The sequence below is a fragment of the Mirounga angustirostris genome, unplaced genomic scaffold (genome assembly GCF_029215605.1).
Source record: "Mirounga angustirostris isolate CCGP_5_RB_7025 unplaced genomic scaffold, mMirAng1.0.hap1 SCAF_11, whole genome shotgun sequence".
Classification (NCBI taxonomy): Eukaryota; Metazoa; Chordata; class Mammalia; order Carnivora; family Phocidae; genus Mirounga; species Mirounga angustirostris.
This window is the reverse complement of record NW_026991719.1, coordinates 40,652,433-40,671,265: the sequence shown is the minus strand read 5'-3', so window position 1 is coordinate 40,671,265 and position 18,833 is coordinate 40,652,433. Positions and strand designations below refer to the sequence as shown.

The 18,833-nt window shown below is 44.1% G+C and overlaps 1 protein-coding gene across 11 annotated transcripts in view; it reads right to left on the bottom strand.

Annotated features, from left to right (window-relative positions):
• Positions 1–5,308, bottom strand: part of JADE3 (jade family PHD finger 3) — a 133,514-nt gene extending 128,206 nt beyond the window's left edge. For 7 of the 11 annotated variants that reach the window (XM_064573971.1, XM_064573975.1, XM_064573976.1 and 4 more), the window contains exons 1-2: positions 4,860–4,996; positions 2,833–2,948 (exon numbers count right to left, since the gene is read on the bottom strand). The gene's annotated coding sequence lies outside the window, so the exon portion shown is untranslated. Of the gene's footprint in view, positions 1–2,832; positions 2,949–4,859; positions 4,997–5,277 lie in introns of those variants that run through there. The other 4 variants (XM_064573972.1, XM_054507772.2, XM_064573980.1 and 1 more) reach the window with 3 other exon arrangements.
• Between the last annotated feature and the right edge of the window lie 13,525 nt (positions 5,309–18,833).

Sequence of the window (18,833 nt, the reverse complement as noted above, 5' to 3'; positions counted from 1 at the left end):
TACCTTTGCCTTACATCTCAGAGAGATATTCTATGTTAAATACTTAGCACAGTACTCAGTACACAGGAAATGGTTAACACATCATAGCCGTTGTTGTTATGATCCCTTATAGGGATCTCCATCATAGCTCTCAGTACAATTAGCAACTATACATTTATTTGTAGGGAAAACAGAAACACCCCCTTGGATCCCACCTTAATACCTAATACTGCTCATGCTATTTCCTCACATACTGCATTTGGGGAGGGGGGAGATAAAATTAATGTTTACAGAGCAATTATTATCTCAATTAATTATTACCTCGGAGATGTCAAATTAGGCAGATGAAGAAACTGAGGCATAGAGAAGTCAAGTACCGGCCCAGATCAAGTGGTAGAATCCAAGTTGGCCCGACCCCATTGCTTGTGCTGGGTATACGACACCAAAGGCTCCCCTAACTCATGAGCCTTGTTATCTAAGAGCAGCAAGTCTCAGAGAAAATGGATCTTCACATTCAACTCCCAGGTATCTATTCTTCAGATCCTTAACCAGTCCGGTGTTCTAAGCACCTCGTGTAAACTCCTTCAACAGAATGCTCTTCCCTCTGACTGTGTTAGATTTCTTTCTTCCTTTACATTGGATGTTGAACTCTTAATGGGATGAGTTATCTTTCACCTCTTATACCCCTAGCAAATAGGAGGCACTCCACAGATGTCTGCTGAATGAATTAAATGAAAATGTTGGAGAATACACTACAGCTGCAAAGTTGGGGAGTGGTGGAGTGGATTTTCATAACAATGCTGAAGTTTGGCATAGTTGGGAACAAACCTGACATGAGTGATGACAAAAGGGGAGTTTATCTCAACCACTTTTACAACGGTTAATGACTTCCATATCTAGCACCAGAGATTCCATGTGAATTACACATATGTGCTTTACAGCTACAGGTAGACGTCACTTTACCTCTGGGGCCCTGCATCACCACCAAAGTTCTGCTATACCCCATGGATACATCTGAGCCACCCTTCAGGACAGGATGCCCTTGACAAGTGCTAATCTCTCAATGGTTACTTTCAAATGGCTCAGAAAAAGAAACAGAAAGAGCCAATGATAAAGCAAGTGGGAGCAAACTATTGATAATTAGTGACCTTGGGTAAAGGGAATACAGAAGTTCCTTGCACTATTCTTGCAACTTTTTAAATTATAATCAAAATAAGTTTTTTAAAATCTAAAAAGGAAGAAGAAGAACTTTCCCAGGAGATTACAACCACAAGGTCTGGTGTACTGGCCATGCTGGTACCATATTCTCTTGTCAGCTATTTCAAAAAGCACATTCCAGGCTCGGATTTCCTTGCCTATCAGCCAGTATCAAGGGACAAGGAGCTACCTGGGTAGTAGGGCTCAGCTATGGCCTCTGGGTTGTGACAGAGATTAAATTATTTACTGCTTAGGGGCGCCTGGGTGGCTCAGTCGTTGGGCATCTGCTTTTGGCTCAGGTTGTGATCCCAGGGTCCTGGGATCAAGCCCCGCAGCACTGGGCTCCCTGCTCAGCGGGAAGCCTGCTTCTCCCTCTCCCACTCCCCCTGCTTGTGTTCCCTCTCTCGCCGTGTCTCTCTCGCTGTCAAATAAATAAATAAATAAATAAAATCTTAAAAAAAACTTATTTACTGCTTAAAGAGTATTAATCAATGCATGGGGATCTCCTATCAGTCAAAAACACCAGTACCATTTCCCCACACCAGGCCCCCTACCTACTTTCTTCAGTTGACTGCCTTTTCAGTTACTTTGCCCAAACTTAGCTATGGCGTTAGGCAAATTCTCCCCAGGACCCTTCTTTCTATCACCCAAGAGAAGCACAGAGGCAGTTCTGATGGTAAGAACTTTGCTGCTATTGTCTATGGAGAGACCTACAGGGAGGAGGCAAAAATAACCATGGGGGACTCACAAATATTTCAGAAAACAGAAAACTCAAAGCAGTAGTTACTTGGTCTTTAATGACCATTTGCTAGCACCTTTTTATTTGCTCATCATTTTTACCCATTCACCCTAGATTCTCCCCGCAAACCAGACTGCTTCAGCTTTCCCAGCCACTGTAACTGAACAGGGAGAAACTGCTAAACCACTGAAGTGTCCCCATATAAGCCAGTTCAGGAGAGTGCCAGATGGGTGTCACCCAACACCCATTCCTCACCTATAAGGTGATGTATATAAGTTATTCCGTGTAAGAGATTTTTTTAAAAATGTAAGCCAGCATATGAGCTCTACCTTCCTCAGCTCCTGCTTTGCGTAACCTTCATGAGGAAGTAGGTGCATTATGTCCTATGATAATATTCAACCTCTCTATCCCTGATCAAGGCTTGTAAGAGCCCTCTGTAATGTCATGTCTTCACAAACACCCAGGGCCTCCTGCCTCCCCTTACCTTCCCCCAAATAGTTGCCTAGTTCCAGTCAGACCTCAAAGTAGTGGGCAAAAAGAAGAAATAGATTTGTGTAGCTTAGGGGAGAAGTGGATTGTTATGGTTGATGGAACACAAGGGAGGGAAAAGACAAGCATTATCAAAGGAGAGGATCATACCCAACCTACCAGCCTAACATCCTTTGTTCTTTATTTTTACTTTCACTAACCCATCTGTCTCAACTATGATGAGAGCCCTGCATCATCACGTGTCCTGCTTCTGGGAACTTCATCTACAGGCCAGAAGGTGGGTCACGGGCACCCCCAAGGCTGCTTTCTGAGTCACTCCTGGCTCCCAGTTGATCACAAACCCTTCAGAAAGGGGTGGAAAGCCCTTTTCCACTTTCTCCTATCTGTGACCAAGATTCACAGGCTACTAAAAGTGAGAAGGCACTTACCATACTGCCAAAGCACGGCAACAGGACTCAGAAAGGTAGGAGACAATGTTTGGGTTCTAGAACCAGACCTGCATCCCTGGGTATTCCAGAACTGACTGGATGAAAAATCCAAGGAACTGTTTTAAGGCAAAGATACTGGGTTAGGAACTCGTCTCTAGCAAACAAAACTGTAGAGAAGACCACAGTTAAAGAAAAGGTGGCAATGATGGTAGCTAATACTGAGACGCACGTCCCAGAGATCTCATGTAATCCCTTCACCCCTTGAGGAGAGGTATTACCTTTTACAATTCAAGTATTTCAGCTCAGAGCTCACTTTAAATGCAAAAGAAAATGATATGTTATGGAGGTACAATACTCCTCGGCTAAACGAAAAAGAAAAAATCTAGTTTCACTTATCCAGAGAGTAATCACATGATGCTATAAAAGCATGAAAACTTCGTATTCAAAGGGCACAGCGGCAGGGATCCACATTCCCATTGTTTACAGATGTTATGAAAATATTAAATTAAATAAAACACAATGCTTTGTTCAGACCGACTCCTTTCTCACCCTCACCCCCACCCCCAGGCTGGCAAGAAGTGCCTTCAGGGAAGGTATTTAAGAGAACTACTCTGGGAAAGTGGATTCTGGGTTGCTTAAACTGAGCCAAGATGTTGTGCAACCCGTCTTTACCTAAATTATTTTCCATTACTTTCAGAGTTTAGAGAGAAGCAGACAGTTATCTTTATCAGACTGAATACCGGGAATGAGGTCGCCTTTCCCTCCAGGCCACTGAAATCACCATCAACACGGTTTTGATTTCTTATACAATCAGACGGCGTTGGGGGGGGGCGGGGATCCCATCCTCAGCTTCACAGATAAACGGTTCTCACATCAAAAAACCTTGCGCACATCCGAGGCCATGGATTTCCTAGCAACTCAGAAAGTCAGAGAAGCGGCCAAACAAGTTTCTTGCCAAATGCCTGGGAACTACATATGTCCCAGGGCTACACAATGATACCAACTTTTAAACATGCCTTCACATACCACCATTATGGTCACTCACTCGAGATCCCGCGCCCCCCCCTTTGCCTCCTCACAAATAATAAACGCAGGTTGCCCTGTGCAATTTAAAGCCAGACTTCACCAAAGCAGTGGCTCTGAAAAGCGAGAGAAAAAGATTGGAAGGAGGCTCGCTCTCTCTTTTTTTAAATCGATCGCCCCACGGCCGAGGGAATAAAACCAACTCGATCGCTGGAGAAAAGTTAACTTTGCCGTGCCCAGCGGTGGGAAATTTTTCCCGTAAGATTCGCAAAGCCCTCCTGCTTTTCCCACCCCCCGGACCGCCAGGCGCTCGGCGGCCGCGGCGGCCCGGGACTGGCAGCGGCCGAACAATGACGGGAGGAGGAGGGAAAGTTCGCCAGCCCGCGGGGCGCTCGCGCTCCTGCTTCGGGGGTACCTGGGGCTCACCCGGGGCCTCGCCACTCCCTGAGCCGCCCGGCCCGCCTCTCCCCAAGCACTCGGTTCTTCACGCCCCCCAACATCGAAACAGCCAGGGGCGCGCCCTCGCTCCCTGGAGCATCCGGCCCCGGGCGGCCCGCAGAGCAGGTCCCCCCGCCGCGGGTCTGACCCCGGGAGCCCCGAGACCAGGCAGAGCCCAGAGAGGGAGGGGGCGCCGGGAGGGGGCACCGGAGGGAACGGCCGCAACAGTTATGGCGCTCAATTCCTGCCCGAGCGGAGCTGCAGCCGAGCCGGAGCTCAGGCGTCCGCCCCCGCCCCCCCGCGTCGGCCACCGGGCACTGCCCGGGCCGACCGAGGGGCCAGCGGGCACTTTACCTCAGCCCACACACGCTCTCGGCCCGAAGACGCTGGGGACGCCGGAGCGACCGCGATGTGGGGCCGGGGCGCCCCCGAACGCTGCGAGGCTGGGCCGGGACGTTGCGCTCCGCGGCGCCCGTTTCCACTCCCCGAGGCCGCCACTGCCGCTGCCCACCCGGCGCGACGCCCCCCGCGCCGCTCGCGCCGCGTCCAGCTTCAGCGGCGCCTACCTTTGCGCAGCTAGGTCGCGGCTCCTTCCTTCCCGGCTCCACACTCGGCCCGGCAATGTGCCGGGCGAGTCCGGTAGGGGTGGTAACCGCCCCCTTAACCGCTCGCTTTCTTCTCTCCCCTCCCTCGCACCTGCCCCCTAATCTCCTCCCCACCCCCGCCCCCCGCCCCGCCGCCTGATCCGCCCGGGCCGCCCCCTGCACCTCCGCTCCCGCCCTCGGCCCTCGCCCGCCTGGCCCGTCAGGCCTCAGCGTTGGGCAGGCGGTTGGGCGGCGGCGGCGGCAGCGGCGGCGGCTGAAGCGGCGCGGAGCACTATTGTATTCCTGACACTGTGCGCTCCCACGCTCCGCCTCTTCCCCTTCCTTCCAGCCCCCCCCCCAGTCACCCCCCCACCCCAACCGCCGGCCGCGCTCGCCCTACCCGACTGGCTCCCCGCCGTCCGCCCGCCGCGCGCTCTTCTGGCGGGCTGGGCGCCTTCGCCACCGCCGCGCGCGTCGAGGCTCCGCCCCCTTGGTGCTCCCGCAGCCGCGGCGTCGTGCTCCAGGTGGGTTCCTTCGAGCTCCTGCTGGGCGCGCGGCTGCCGGGAGGAGCCTCGGCCGGGATAAGTGCCCGAGAGGACGACGGGGAGGTGCCTTGGCTGTGATGAAATACAAACTAAGCTTTTCAGGGCCCCTTTCAACTCTAAAGTTCTGTAAGTGGACCCTCCTGTATAAAACTCATTGTCGGCCACTATTGATTTAAGTTGTTGGCTCTCGAATTACCTATAATAATACAGCCCGGGTGCCCATTGACAGAATAAATTTATTCAATTGCTAGCACAAATGGGCTGTGATGTCGTGTGGCTTTTTGAGGTGTCAACTCGGTTAGGCTACCGCCCCAGTTATTCAATCAAACATTAATCTACGCGTGGCTGTGAAGGTATTTTGCTGATGTAACTAAAGCTCCTGATCAGTTGATTTAAAGTAAGGGAGATTATCCTGGATAATCTAGGTGGGCCCGATCATTCCTTTCTGACTGCATGCCTTACAGATTTTGGATTTGCTTACCCAGCCCCACAATTGTGTAAGGCGATATCTTTTAATGAATGAATGAATGAATGAATGAATGAATAAATAATGTGTGTGTGCGTGTGCATGTGTGTATAAAATATCGTGTCGGTTGGCGTCTCTGGTGGAATCCTAACTCATACAGATGTTTAAGCAACAAACCCCTTTTGGTTTACTTATCTGGATTTGGAAATGGACCATGTGCAATTACCATGAACTCATATGGTCATTTTCACTTACATTGCTTGGCTAAACAAAAATGTAGGCTCCTCCGTATTTTGTCTGATTTACATGGTAAAGATGGTCTATTTCATAATACACAAATGTGTGAGTTCTAAAGCATTCATAGTCCTTCAGATTTACCTTATTTTATTAACTTATTTTGAAATAATTATAGATTCGGGGCGCCTGGGTGGCTCAGTAGGTTAAGCGTCTACCTTCTTCGGCTGGGTTCATGATCCGGAGGTCCTGGGATGGAGCACCACATTGGGCTCCCTGCTCAGCGGGGAGCCTGCTTCTCCCTCTCCCTTTGCTCCCCCCTCCCACTCGTGTTCTCTTTCTCTCTCGCTCTCTCTCAAATAAATAAATAAATGAAATCTAAAAAAAAGAAAAAAAGAAATAATTATAGATTCACAGGATCTTTAAAAAGTATTACAGAACAGACCCATGTACTCTTCACCCGGTTTCCCCCAATGCTAATCTCTTACATAACCAAGATATTGACATGGGTACAATTCCCAGACCTTATTCAGATTTCACCAGTTTCACATGCAAACATTTCTGTGTCTGTGTGTATAGTACTACACAATTTTATCACGTGTAGATTTGTGTAACTACCACCATCAACTGTTTCTCCACAGCAAAGATTCTTCCTTCTACCCACTATAGTCCCAGTCACCTCCTTCGCCTACTCTAACCCCTGGCAACCTCTAACATGTTCTCCATCTCTATAATTTTATTATTTCAAGAATATTATGTAAACGGAATCATGCCTTTTGGCTTTTCTTCATAATTTGCATAATTTTCTTGAGATCCATGTTATCAATAGTTATCATGTTGAGATCCATGTTATCAATAGTTCATTCCTTCTTACTGCTGAGTAGTAGTATTGTTATGTTTTGGTGTTCTACAGTGTGTTTATTCACCCGTTGAAGGACATTTGGGTTGTTTCCAGTTTTTGTCTGTTAAGAATAAGACTGCTATGAATAGTCATGTAGAGTTTTTTGTGTAAACATCAGTTTTCCTTTTTTCTGTGACAAATGCCCAAGAGTGCAATTGCTGGGTTGGATAGTAAGTGGAAGTTTAGTGTTATAAGAAACTGCCAGAGTTTTCCAGACTGTACCATTTTACATTCCCACCAGCAATGTATGAAAGATCCAGTTTCTCTACATCTCTGCCAGCACTTGGTATTGTCACTATAATTTTATGTTAGCCATTCTAATAGGTGTATAGTGAAATCTCTTTGTTTTCAATGGCATTTCCCTAACGATGTTGACATCTTTTCATGTGCTTATTTGCCATCTGTATATCCACTTTGGTGAAATGTCTGTTCATGTCTTTTGTTCATTTTCTCATTGTATATTTCCTTCTAACTGTTAAATTTTGAGAATTCTTTATATATTCTAGATACAAGTTCTCTGTCAGATACATGGTCCACATTTTTCCCCCCCAATCTGTACTGGTCTTTTCATCTTCTTAAGAGATTTTGGAGACCAAAATTTTTCATTTTAATGAAGTCCCACTTCTCAAAGTTTGCATTTATATATTGTCCTTTTCGTGTCACATCTAATAAATGTTTTGCCTTGGGGCGCCTCGGTGGCTCAGATGGTTAAGCGTCTGCCTTCGGCCCAGGTCATGATCCCAGGGTCCTGGGATCAAGCCCCACATCGGGCTCCTCGCTCGGCGGGGAGCTTGCTTCCCCCTCTCCCTTTCTCCCTGCTCATGTTCTCTCTCTGTCTCTCTCTCTCTCTGTGTCTCTTTGTCTCAAATGAATAAATAAAATCTTAAAAAAAAAAAAAGAAATGTTTTGCCTTGCACCAGGTTCCACAAATTTTCTTACATTTCCTTCTAAAAGCGTTATAGTTGCATATTTTACAATTAAATCCATGATTCATTTTGAATTAATTTTTGTATAAAATGTGAACCTAATGAGGTTGAGATTCATATTTTTGTCTATAGATGTCTGATGGCTCAAACACAATTTGTTAAAATGACTGTCTTTCCTCCATTAGATGGCTTTTGCTCCTTTCTCAAAAGCATTTGGTCATGTTTGTGTTGGACTAATTGTGTGGGGCTATTTTTTGGTTCCCTATTCTGTTCTGTTGTTCTATGTGTCTATCCCTCTGTGAATACCAAAGTCTTGATTACTACAGCTATATAGTAAGATTTAACATTGGGTAGAGTGATTCTTCCCACTTTATTCTTCAGAATTGCTTCAGCTGTTCATGGTCATTTGCCTTTCTATATAAATATTGGAACAAACTTTGTTTATATCGACAGAAACTTTGCTGGGATTTTGTTAGGAATTGTGTTAAACTGACAGATCAACTTGGGGAGAGAATTGACATCTTTACAATACTGAGTCTTCCAATCCATGAAGATGATTTATGTGCCTCTCCATTCCTTTAGATTTTCTTTGACTTCTTTCATCAGCATTTTGGAATTTTCAGCATATAGATCCTGTACATGTTTTGTTAAGCGTATACCGTATTTTATTTTCTTTGGAGTGATTATAAATAGTATTGTGTTTCTATTTTCAGCTTTCTCATTCGTTGTTCATTATTAGTATATAGAAATGCCATAAATTTTTGTGTTTGAGCTTCTTTCCTTTGACTTTGCTGAACCCACTTACTAATTCTTGAAATTCTCTGGTAGGTTCTTTGGGATTTTCTACATAGACAATCATCTTGTCTGTGAACACACAATTTTATTTCTTCCCTTCCAATCTGTGTGCTTTTTATTTCTTTTTCTTACCTCATTGTGCAGGCTAGAACTTTCAATTCTATGTTGAGTAAGAGTGATATGAGTGGATATCCTTCCCTAGTTCCCTATCTTAGGGGGAAACATTCCATCTTTCACCATAAAAAAAAAACTATTAGCTGCTCTTTATCAAGTTGAGAAAGTACCCTTCTATTCCTAGTTTGCTGAGAGTTTTTATCATGAACGAATGCTGAATTTTGTCAAAAGCTTCTTCCCCATCAATTGATAGGATCATATGATTTTTCTTCTTTAGCCTGTGGATATGGTAGATTACATTGATTGAATATTGATTTTTGAACTGACCCTCCATACCTGGAATAAGACCCACTTGGCCATGGTATAATTCTTTTTATACATTTCTGGGCTCTATATCATTAATATTTTATTGCAGATTTTTGTGTCAAAGTTCCTGAGAGAAGTTTTGAGGGCTTTTCTTCACACTGTCTTTGGTTATGGGAATAGGATAATACTGGCCTCATAAAATGAGTTGGGAAGTTGTGCAGAAAAGAGCACACAGGCCCTTTGTGGGTAACTGGGAACTTGGGTTTCAGGAGGGTTCCCACCATTCCCGGAATTGATAAGAGTGGTTCACCATACCTAAACTGTTTGTGCATATGTGATTTATGCTGAGACTACATTACAAATCCCCTGATTTCCAAGCTGTGCAGAAAAGAGTTATCATAGCAGGCCTGACTGCTATCCTTTGAAAGGCCGGCCTGCTTGCGAAGTTAGTCCCTGGTTGGCATCTGGAAAGTTGGATTTGAGGAGGGCTCCCATCATTACCAGGACTGATAAGAGTGGCTCACTGTGCCTAAACTGTTTATACAAACAATATGGTTTATGTTGAACATCTGCTTTCCTTCTGGGAGTCTGGAATTTTGGTGAGTGCTAGACAGAGGGTGCCTCTATGACCAACCCCCCAATAAATGCCCTGGGAACTGAGTTTCTCATGAGCTTCCCTGATAGATAGCATTTCACATGTGTTGTCACAACTCTTTGCTGGAGGACTTAGGTACATCCTGTGTGACTCCACTAGGAGAGGACTCTTAGAAGCTTGTTCCTGGTTTTCTCTGGACGTCAACCCATGTGTCTTGCCTTTCCCCTTTGCCGATTTTGCTCTACAGTCTCTCAGTATAATAAATCATAGCCATGAGTCTGACTCTATGCTGAGTTTCTAGTGAATCATCAAGCCTGGGAATGGCCTTGGGGACCCCTGACACGGAAGTGTTCCCTCCTCTTTGGTATTCTAGAAAAGACTGTGTAAATTTGGTGTTAGTTCCTTAAATATTTGGTAGAATTCTCCAATGAAACCATGTGGATCTGGAGCTTTCTTTTTTCAAGACCGTTTAAATTACTACTCTAGGGACACCTAGGTGGCTCAGTCAGTTGAGCGTCTGCCTTTGGCTCAGGTCATGATCCCGGGGTCCTGGGATTGAGCCCCACATCAGGCTCCCTGCTCATCGGGGAGCCTGCTTCTCCCTCTCCCTCTGCCTGCCGCTCCCCCTGCTTGTGCTCTCCCTCTCTCCCCCACTCTGACAAATACATAACATTTTTAAAAAAATTACTAGTCTAATTTCTTTTTTTTTTTAAAGATTTTATTTATTTATTCATTCATTAGAGACAGAGAGAGAGAGGCAGAGGGAGAAGCAGGCTCCCAAGGAGCAGGGAGCCCGATGCGGGACTCGATCCCAGGACCCTGAGATCATGACCTGAGCCGAAGGCAGACGCTTAACCATCTGAGCCACCCAGGCGCCCACTAGTCTAATTTCTTTAATAGTTATTGGACTATTCAGATTCTACTTTCCATATTGGTTGAATTTTGTAGTTTGTGGTTTTCAAGGAATTGGTCCATTTTATCTAAGTTGTCACATTTAAATGCCTAGGGTTTCTCATAGTCTTCCTTTTTTAAAAACACAGCCATCATCTCACATATTTACTCCTTTCGTTGGTAAGAACATTTAAGTTCTACTCTCAGCAAATTTTAATTATAAAATACAGTGTTATCAACTATAGTCACTATGGTATACGTTAGATACTCAGACCTTATTCATCTTATAGCTAAATGTTCATACCTTTTTACCAACCCCTAGTTCCCCCACCCCCAGCCTCTGGTAATCACTATTCTACTCTGATTCTATGACTTTGACTTTTTTTTTTTTAAAGATTTTATTTATTTATTTGAGAGAGAGAGAGCATGCAAGAAAGAGCATGAGCGGAGCTAGGGGGTGGCCACAGAGGGACGGGGAGAAGCAGACGCCCCCCTGAGCAGGGAGCCCAAAGCCGAGCTCCATCCCAGGACCCTGAGATCATGACTCGAGCTGAAGGCAGATGCTTAACCGACTGAGCCACCCAGGCGCCCCTATGATTTTGACTTTTTATTTTTTATTTTAAAAAAATCTTTAAGATTCCACGTATAAGTGATACCATGCAGTATTTGTCTTTCTCTGTCTGGCTTATTTCACTTAGCATAGTACCCTCCAGGTTCATCTATGTTATCACAAATGACAGGATTTTCTTTTTCTGTAAGGCTGAATGATATTCCATTTTGTGTGTGTATATATATACATATTTACTTTATATATATATATATGTGTGTATATATATATATATTTACTTACTTGATCCATTTACTTAGCCCATTCATGCGTTGACAGGCAATTAAGTTGTTTCCGTACTTGGCTATTGCTATTGTGAATAAGGCTGCAATGAGCATGGGAGTACAAATATCTCTTTGAGGTAATGGTTTTATTTCATTGGCTATATACCCAGAAGTGGGATTGCTGGATCATACAGTGGTTCTTTCTGGGGATGGAGAGAGGTTGGTGTCAAAGAAATTTAATAATTTGCAAGTTTCTTTTCCAAATAGTGACAGACTTTATGAACGTTCTGTTCATGGATTGACTATATATTTGCTGTGGACAGACATTCACATAGCATCTTTCTTCCAAAGAATGTGGGTACTGTGTTAAGGACTTTATTTTCCTTTCCATGGCTACAGGGTCTATAGTAAGATTTCCCTGCTTCATTTGTGATATTAGTGATTTGTGTCTTCTCTCTTGCTATAGGTTTATTAATTTGATTGATCTTTTCAGAGAAACAGCTTGTTGTTTAATTGATTTTCTCTATTCTTTTCCTATCTTCAATTTAATTGATTTCTGCTCTTGTCTTCATTATTATTTTTTAAAGAATTTCTTTTTTTTAAAAAAGATTTTATTTATTTATTTGAGAAAGAGAGAGAGAACAGAGGGAGAGGGAGAGGGAGAAGCCGACTTCCTGCTGAGCAGAGAGCCCAACGCCGGGCTGGACCCCAGGACCCCAGGATCATGACCTGAGTGGAAGGCAGACGCTTAACTGACTGAGCCGCCCAGGCACCCCTCTTACCTTATTATTTTTCTCCTTCTGCTTATTTTAAATTCATTTTATTTTGCTCTTCTTTTTCTCATGTCTTGAGGTAGGAGCTTACATGATTGATTTGAGACCTTTCTTCTTTTCTAATGTAAGTGAGCATTTAGTGTTCTAAATTCCCATGTCAGCACTGCTTTAGCTACATTCCACAAATTTTGATATGTTTTATTTTTATTTTTGTTCAGTTCATTGTATTTTTAAAAATTTCGCTTGAGAGTCCCTTTTTGACCTATAGGTGAGTGAGAAATGAATTGTTTAGCTTCCACATGTTTGGAGATTTTCCTGTTGACTTTGTTATTAATTTCTAGTTTGATTCCACTATGGTCAGAGAACATGCTCTGTATGATTTCAATTATTTTACATTTGTTGAAGTTTGTTTTATGACCCAGAATATGAGCTATCTTTCTTGGTGGATGTTCCATGGGTATTTGAAAAGAATGTGAATTATGCTGTTTTCGGATGGAGTGTCCTATAAATTAGATCCTGTTGCTTTATGGTTTTGAGTTGTATAGTCTTGCTGATTTTATGTTTAGTAGTTATACTGCTAAGAGAGAGTACTGAAGTTTTTTACTGTAACTGTGGATTTGTCTGTTTCTCCTTTCACTTCTATCAGATTTTGAAGCTCTGTCTGGTGCATACACATTTTGGATTGCTGTGTCTTCTTGGTGGGTTGACCCTTTCATCATTATGCAGTATCCCTCTTTGTCCCTCGTAATTTTGTTTGCTCCGAAGTCTACTTTATTTGATATTAATATAAGCATTCCTTTTACAAATTAACAGTTGAGTAGTATGTCTTTTTCCATCCTTTTACTTTCTACCTACCTATGTTATATTTGAAGTGACTTTCTAGTAGACAGCATAGAGTTGGGTTGTTTTTCTTTTTTAATTTTTTAAAAGATTTTATTTATTTATTTGACAGAGAGAGCGAGAGAGCACAAGCAGGGGAGTGGCAGAGGGAGAGGGAGAAGCAGGCTCCCTGCTGAGCAGGGCACCCGATGAGGGACTCCATCCCAGGACCCCAAGATCATGACCTGAGTCGAAGGCAGCCACTTAACCCACTGAGCCACCCAGGTGCCCCTAATTGGGTTGTTTTTTAAAACCATTCTGTGACTCTCTGTATTTTAACTCATGTATTTAGACTGTTCACCTTTAACATGGTGACTGCTATTTTACGGCTAAAGTCTAACGTTTTATTATTCCCTGTATTTCTCATTCTTCTGTTTTCCTTTCTTGCCTTTACAGTGGGTTACTTGAATATTTTTTAGAATTCCATTTTGACTTACATAGTGTTTTTAAGTATATCACTTTATATAGTTTTCTTAATGCTTGCTCTAGGTATTAAAATACACATATATAGGGGGCCTGGGTGGCTCAGTCCATTGAGCATCTGCCTTTGGCTCAGGTTATGATCTCAGGGTCCTGGGATAGAGCCCCGCATCGGGCTCCCTGCTCAGTGGGAAGTCTGCTTCTCCTTCTGACCCTCTCCCATCTTGTGTTCTCTCTCTCACTCACATAAATAAATAAAATCTTTTTTAATAAAGAGTCAGACAGGGGCGCCTGGGTGGCTCAGTTGTTAAGCGTCTGCCTTCGGCTCAGGTCATGATCCCAGAGTCCTGGGATTGAGCTCCGTATTGGGCTCCCTGCCCAGCGGGGAGCCTGCTTCTCCTTCTCCCTCTGCTGCTCCCACTGCTTGTGCTCTCTCTCTCTCTGTCAGATAGATAAATAAAAATCTTTAAAAAAATAAAATTAAAAAAATAATAAAATATGCATATGTAACTTATCACGGTCTACTGGGTGGAGAAAACTTATTTTTCATTTAGGTCCCTTTACTCTCCTACTTTTAAAATATAATTTTCTTGCCTATTTCTTCTATATACATTGAACCCCAGATCAGATGGTGTTACAATTGTTGCTTTAACAATCCATCATGATTGAAAAAATTCATGACGAAAAGAACAATCTACTTTATCCTTATTTATACACATTTCATTGTTTTCCTTCTTTTCTGAAGTTTTAAGCCTCCTGTTATCATTTCCATTCTGTTTGGAGAACTTCCTTTAGCCATTCATTAGTGGTAAATCTGCTAGTGAAATTTAGTAAGTTTTATGTCATCTGAGAATGTCTTTATTTCCCTTTCATTCTTGAAGGATATTTAAAAAAAATTTTTTATTGTTATGTTAATCACCATATATTACATCATTAGTTTTTGATGTAGTGTTCCATGATTCATTGTTTGTGCATAACACCCAGTGCTCCATGCAGAATGTGCCCTCTTTAATACCCACCTGAAGGATATTTTTTTTTTGAGTTTTTTTTTTTAATTCTTATGTTAATCCCCATACATTACATCATTAGTTTTAGATGAAGTGTTCCATGATTCATTGTTTGTGCATAACACCCAGTGCTCCATGCAGAATGTGCCCTCCTCAATACCCACCACCAGGCTAACCCATCCTCCCACCCCCCTCCCCTCCAGAACCCTCAGTTTGTTTTTCAGAGTCCATCGTCTCTCATGGTTCCTCTACCCCTCCGATTTCCCCCGCTTCATTCTTCCCCTCCCGCTACCTTCTTCTTCTTTATTTTTTCTTAACATATATTGCATTATTTGTTTCAGAGGTACAGATCTGAGATTCAACAGTCTTGCACAATTCACAGTGCTTACCAGAGCACATACCCTCCCCAGTGTCTATCACCCAGTCACCCCATCCCTCCCACCCCTCCCCCCACTCCAACACTCAGTTTGTTTCCTGCGATTAAGAATTCCTCATATCAGTGAGATCATATGATACATGTCTTTCTCTGTTTGACTTATTTCACTCAACATAATACCCTCCAGTTCTATCCATGTCGTTGCAAATGGCAAGATCTCATCCCACCTGAAGGATATTTTTTAAAAAGATTTTATTTATTTATTTGACAGAGAGAGACACAGAAAGAGAGGGAACACAAGCAGGGGGAGTGGGAGAGGGAGAAGCAGGCTTCCCACCAAGCAGGGAGCCCGATGCAGGGCTTGATCCCAGGACCCTGGAATCATGATCCAAGCCAAAGGTAGACCCTTAACGACTGAGCCACCCAGGCGCCCCACCTGAAGGATATTTTTGCTGAACATGGAATTCAGAGTTGTCAATTCTTTTATTTCATCATTTGAAAAATGTACCTTTTGATTTCAGATGAGAAATTTGCTATCAACTGAGTCAGCGTTCCTCTACAGGTAATAATTTTTTTCTCTCTAGCTGCTTCCGAGAATTTTTCTTTATCTTTAGTTTACATAAGTTATTTATGATGTGTCTCGGTATTGTATTTTTGGGTTTTCCTGTTTGGGTTTCACTGAGCTTCTTAAATCTGTAGGTTTATGTCTGCCAAATTTGGGACATTTTTCAGCCAATTATTTCTTTGTTTTTTTTTTTTTTTTTTTTACATTATTACTTTTGTTTATTGATCTATTCAATATTGTGTTTTTTTAAATGTTAGTTCCAGTATAGTTAACATACAGTGTCATATTAGTTTCAGGTATACAATAGAGTGATTCAACACTTCCATACAACACCCAGTGCCCATCAGGACAAGTGCCCTCCTTAATCCCCATCCCCTATTCCACCCATCCCCCCCCCACCTCCCCTCTGGGAACCATCAGTTTGTTCTCTGTAGTTAAGAGCCATTATTTCTTTGAATTCATTTTCAGTCCCACTCTCTTCTCCTTCAGGGACTTCAATGATATGAGTATTTACTTTTGTTATTGTCCAACTGGCCTCTGAGACTCTGGGATATTTTTCCCTCATTTATTCTCTCTCTTTTGTTCAGATTGGAGAAATTCTATTGTTCTGTCCTCAAGGTCACTGATTCCATCCTGTCATCTTCATGCTACTATGAGCCCATCCAGTCTGTTTTTAATTCTGATTATTTTTCACTTCTGTAATTTCCATTTGGTTGTTTTTCGTAATCCCTGTTTCTTTGCTGTAATTTTATATTTTTTCTCCATTTGTTTCAAGAGAATCTGTAATTTGTTGAAGCATGTTTATATATATATATATTTAAGGATTTTATTTATTTATTTGACAGAGAGAGAGAGAGACAGCGAGAGAGGGAACACAAGCAGGGAGAGTGGGAGAGGGAGAAGCAGGCCTCCCGCAGAGCAGGGAGCCCGATGTGGGACTCAATCCCAGGACCCCAGGATCATGACCTGAGTGGAAGGCAGACGCTTAACGACTGAGCCACCCAGGTGCCCATTAAGCATGTTTTTAAATGATGGTTGCTCTAAAGTCGTTGTAAGGTAATTCTAATATCTGATTTATCTCAGTGTTATGTCTTTGTTTTTAAAAAATTGTATTTATTTACTTGAGAGGGAGAGAGAGAGCAGGGGGGAGGGGCAGAGGGAGAGGGAAAGAATCCTCAAGGAGACTCCCCACTGAATGCAGAGCCTGACCCAGGGCTCAATCCCAGGATCCTGAGATCATGACCTGAGCAGAAACCAAGATTTGGACACCTATCCGGCTGCTCCCACCCCCCCGCCCTCCCCCCTCCATTATGTCTGTTGTCTTTTCCCATTCAAGTTGTGATTATACTAGTTCTGGGTATGATGAGGGCTTTTCCATCGTCTCCCGGACACTTGGGATGTTAGGAGACTCTGGATCCTACTTCAGTCTTCTGTGTTAGCAGGCAGTTCCTCCAGGTGTAGTGCACGGGGCGTGGCCTAATTTTGTGGACCGTGGTTCCAATGGCAGTTTGGTTTGTAGGACCCTTGCCCTGCTATTCTGGTCTACGTTGTCCGTGCGCCACTTAAAGCCACTTTGAAAACTTAGGTGGTATTCCGCACTGTGGTTCTGTTCTCAGACTTTTGGGCACGTTGATTTAGTTTTACCTTTGGGTCCCGCAGGTGTCTTTCCTTACTTCCCGTGCAGATTTAAAGAATCCCTTTCTCCAGCTCCCTCCTCCCTGAGATCCTTCCTTCACTTTCTAACTGGAAGCCTGAGGGGCACCAGCTGCCACTGGCAGACCAGGGTGAAAGTCCAGATTCCTCACTCTGTCTCGGCTGACACGGCAACACCCTGTAGGGGAAGCATCTCTCTGGATCCTCCCGCAGATGCCAGGTGGGAGGGAAAGCGGCAGATGTCCACACTCCCCCACAATCTCTCGTCGGACACCACTAGAGGGAGAGGAAAGTGCCTTCCCCGCCACCTGCCACGTGGTGGGGGTCAGGAGATCACCAGATGGGGGATTGGGAGATGCCGGGCCTGCAGGGGCTGGAAGTGCTCACCCTGGTTACCTGCTGCTGGGGGCGGGGCACGGTTACGTGGACCCTTTGCTGGGTACCCGCTGCTGCTGTTGGCGGGGGCAGAGCATGGGGCTGCCTGGGGCGGTGGGGGCTCCAGCTTGCTCTGGATGGGTGCCAGGGGCAGGGGAGGAAAGTGCTTCCCCAGGCTGCCTGGTGCTGCCGACACTCCCACTGTCTTGGCGGGAGTTCCCAGAGGGAGAGAACGGCATCCCGCCCTAGCCTCCTGAGGCTATTGGATGGGGAACCGAAGTCTCTAGTCCCTCTTCAGTCTCTGCTGACACCCTGGCTGGATTAGGGTAGGTGCTGTCAAAGGTTTCTCTCCTACTGCACTGGGATTCTCTCCTTTCCTGGTCTTTGGCCAGAAAGGAAAAGTTTTTCTTTGGTTTTGTTGGTCTTTGTTTGTTTGTTTTTGTCTGCTCTGGAGAGTCTAGGTTGCAGGCTTCTCCAGAACCCAGGCTGGGATTTTGAAAAAACAGGGAGCCACACCACTGGGTTCCCTCAAGTCCTGTGGTCTCCGGCTGGCCCACATTCCTCTTGCCACCACCAGAGTCTCTTTATTACGGGCTTTAGTATTATTTACAGGGATTCTAGTTAGCTGTACTTAGCAGGGAGGAGCAAGGAGAAACGAGTCTATGCCCTCTTGTCTGGAGCTTGAAGTCACCTCCTATTTTAAAAGAAATTAATGAAATGATTAACAAAGGGTTTGTTTCCGTTGGAAAACAGAATTTGCCTTTGGTGACTTCAGTTTGCACTTTTTTTTTTTTTTAAAGTCATCACTACGCCCATTGTGGGGTTCGAACTCACCACCCAGAGCTCAAGAGTGGCAAGCTCTGCTGACTAAGCCAGCTGGGCGCCCCCAGTTTGTACTTGAAAGCCACAACTATTTTTCTTCTTTTTTTAATTTGTAAAATGGAACTGATAATGGACTTCAGGGGAGTGAGACTTTCAGGAAGGCATAGGGGGCTGTGTATCTTTGTTGACCCCACCCCTTGATGAGACTGGATCTTGCAGACACTTTGATGGCGTAACTTGCCAGAAATAGGCTCAGAAGACCAAAGTGAGAGGCCAAAGAAAAAGAAGTAAATGATCACTCTTGGCAAGACCTCTCTTCCTTTTCTCCTTCTCTCCTCTCTCCAATCTCTCTTACCCATCACACCAAATTTTGCATGATCAAAATCAATAATGGTCCCCATTTTCCTTAGGTAAGTAAAATAGCTACTTTCCATCCAAGTTTATCTGCCTATACATGTAATATATGTGTAAATCCAGAGACA